A 3,453-nucleotide genomic window follows, 5' to 3' on the forward strand; every position below is an offset into this window, starting at 1 on the left:
TTTGATCTTAGCCATTCTGACTGGTGTGAGGTGAAATCTCAGGGTTGTTTTGATTTTATCCTGATGACTAAGGATGTTGAACATTTCTTTAGGTACTTCTTACACATTCGATATTCCTCAGCTGAGAATTCTTTTTTTTTTCTTTTTTAAAAAATGTTTATTTACATCCCCAAAGCTGTCTCCCACTCTCTAGTCCAATTCCAAGGGTCTCTAGGACCACCCACCCTGCCCCTTTCCTCTGAGAAGATCCCTCTGTGTAAGCCCCCACTCCCCATCATCTTGTCACATCATGTCTCTGTAGGATTAGACACAACCTCTATCACAAGGCAACCCTGTCAGGGAACTGATTCCACAGACAGGCAACAGTTTTAGAGACAGTTCCTGATCTAGTTGTTGGGTAACCCACATGAAGACTGAGCTGCAGGTCTGCTACATATGTACCAGGGCCCTTGGTCCACACTGTGTATGCTGTTTGGTTTGCAGTTAAGTCTCAGAGAGATCCCAGAGGTCCAGGTTAGTTGACTCTGTTGGTCTTCCTGTGGAGTTCCAGTCCACTTCAGGGCCCAGAACTTTCCATGGGTGTGTGATTTATTTCTAGGTCTTCCATTCCACTCAACAATATTTCTGCTTTGGGACTAATACTATAAAGTTTTTATCAATATTGTTTTATTGTATAGCTTGAAATCATGGATATGGTTCTTCCAGAAATTCTTTTATTGTTCAGGATTGTTTTAACTATCCTGGGTTGTTTGTTTTTCCTTATCTATATGGGAGTTGCTCTTTCAAGGTCTATAAAATGTGTTGGTATTTTGATGGGAATTATATTGGATGTATAGATTACTTTTGGGAAGATGGACATTTTCACTGCTGGGGGTGTTAGTCTTACCAATCCATGAGCCTGGGAGATCTTTCCAACTCCTGATATGTTCAATTTATTTCTTCATGACTTGAAGTTCTTGTCATACAGATCTTTCATTTCCTTGGTTAGAGTTACACCAAGATATTTTATATTATTTTTTGACTGTTGTGAAGGGTGTTATTTTCCTAATTTCTTTCTCATCCTGTTTATCCTTTGAGGAAAGGAAAGCTACTGATTTGTTTGAGTTAATTTTATATCCAACCACCTTGCTAAAGTCAACTATCAGCTGCAGGCTTTCTCTGATAGAATTTTGGGGTTATTTTATGTATAAAATTATGTCATCTGCATACAGTGAAACCTTGATTTCTTCCTTTCCAGTTTGTATCCCCTTGATCTCCTGTTGTTGACTAATTTCTCTAGCTAGAACTTCAAGTATTATATTGAAGAGATGTGCAGAGAGTATCTTGTCCTTAATTTTAGTGGGATTGCTTCAACCTTTCCATTTAATTTGACGTGGTGTCTTTCTTTAAGTTTGTTTATATAGTGGATTACATCAACAAATTTTTGTACATTGAAATACCACTGCATTCCTGGGGTGAAACCTACTTGGTAACGGTGGATAATGTCTTTGAGATGTTCTTGGATTCAGTTTGCTAGAATTTTACTGAGTATTTTTGTGTCAATGTTCATGAGTGAAGTTGGTTTGAAATTCTCTTTGTTGAGTCTTTGTGTGGTTTAGGTATCAGGGTGGAATTCTGCACTAAAACCATCTGGCCCAGAGCTTTTTTGTTTGGGAGACTTTTTTTTTTATCTTTATTAACTTGAGTATTTCTTATTTACATTTCGATTGTTATTCCTCTTCCCAGTTTCCGGGCCAACATCCCCTCCCCATCCCCTTCTCTATGGGTGTTCCCCTCTCCATCCTCCCCCCATTACTGCCCTCCCCCAACAATCAAGTTCACTGGGGGTTCAGTCTTGGCAGAACCAAGGACTTCCCCTTCCACTGGTGCTCTTACTAGGCTATTCATTGCTATCTATGAGGTTGGAGCACAGGGTCAATCCAAGTATAGTCTTTGGGTAGTGGCTTAGTCCTTGGAATCTCTGATTGGTTGGCATTGTTGTTCATATGGGGTCTCGAGCCCCTTCAAGCTCTTTCAGTCCTTTCTCTGATTCCTTCAAAGAGGGTCCTGTTCTCAGGTCAGTGGTTTGCTGCTGGCATTCGCCTATGTATTTGCTGTATTCTGGGTGTCTCTCTCAGGAGAGAATTTTAATTACTGCTTCTATTTCCTTAGCATTTTAGGAGTATTGAGATAGTTTACCTGATTTTCGTTTAATTTTGGTAAGTGGTATCTGTCTAGAAAATTATCAGTTTTGTTTAGATTTTCCAGTTTAGTGGCGTACAGGGTTTTGAAATAAGATCGAATGATTTTGGCAGACTGTGTTTGAAATAGCAGGAATGCCATGTCCCATCATTCCAGCCCCAGTTTTGACCATCACATTACTATTTTCTCTCCCTCTGAAGGCTGACTCTACCAAGTAGAATATGCTTTTAAGGCTTTTAACCACCACAGAGGGCTTACATCTGTAGCTGTCAGAGGAAAAGGACTGCACAGTTATTGTCACACAGAAGAAAGTACCTGAGAAACAACTGGATTCCAGCACAGTGACTGACTTATTCAAGATAACAGAAAGTATTGGTTGTGTGGTGACAGGAGTGACAGCTGACAGCTGATCCCAGATACAGAGGACACGCTATGAGGCAACTAAGTAGAAATAGAAATATGGCTATGAGATTCCTGTGGACATGCTGTGTAAAAGAATTGCTGATATTTCTCAAACCTATACATAGAATGCTGAAATGAGGTCACTTGGTTTCATCATTGTATGATTTTAATTGGTATAGATGAAGAACAAGGCCCTCAAGTCTACAAGTGTGATCCTGCAGGCTACTACTGTGGCTTTAAAGCCACCACAGTAGGAGTTAAACAAACAGAGTCAACCAGTTTCCTTGAAAAAGTGAAGAAGACATTTGATTGGACATTTGAATAGACCGTGGAAACAGCAATTGCACGCCTGTCTACCATTCTATTGGTTGATTTCAAACCTTCAGAAATGGAAGTTGGAGTAGTTACAGTTGAAAAAATCCTATATTCAGGATTCTTACAGAAGCAGGGATTTATGCTCATCTTGTTGTTGTAGCAGAGAGAGACTGAACACTCTTATCAGCGTACCAGATGCCATGTGCCTATGTAACAAACCAACATCATAGAGGCCCTGGATTGAAGATGGAGATTCTCCCAGTCCTCCTGCCACTGACTGGTTAGGACTGTGCATAAATAAAACAGAGCTTTTGGGAGGAAAAAAAACTAATGATTGTTTTGATTTCTCAGTTCCTGTTATTATGTCTCCCCTTTCCTTTCCAATTTTGTTTCTTTGGATATGCTCTGTATGCCTTTTAGTTAGGTTGGCTAAGGGTTTGTCTATCTTGTTTATTTTCTCAAAGAAGTATCTCTTGGTTTTGTTGATTCTTTGTATTGTTTTCTCTATTTCTAATTGGTTGATTTCAGCACTGAGTTTGACTATTTCCTACCTTC

At 39.5% G+C, this 3,453-nt stretch overlaps 1 pseudogene; it reads left to right on the forward strand.

The window, feature by feature from the left end:
- The first annotated feature begins 2,320 nt into the window (after window positions 1-2,320).
- On the forward strand, window positions 2,321-3,072 carry Psma6-ps3 (proteasome 20S subunit alpha 6, pseudogene 3; annotated as a pseudogene).
- Window positions 3,073-3,453: the final 381 nt, after the last annotated feature.

Source organism: Rattus norvegicus, chromosome 4 (assembly GCF_021556685.1).
Source record: "Rattus norvegicus strain SHRSP/BbbUtx chromosome 4, alternate assembly SHRSP_T2T, whole genome shotgun sequence".
Taxonomy (NCBI): domain Eukaryota; kingdom Metazoa; phylum Chordata; class Mammalia; order Rodentia; family Muridae; genus Rattus; species Rattus norvegicus.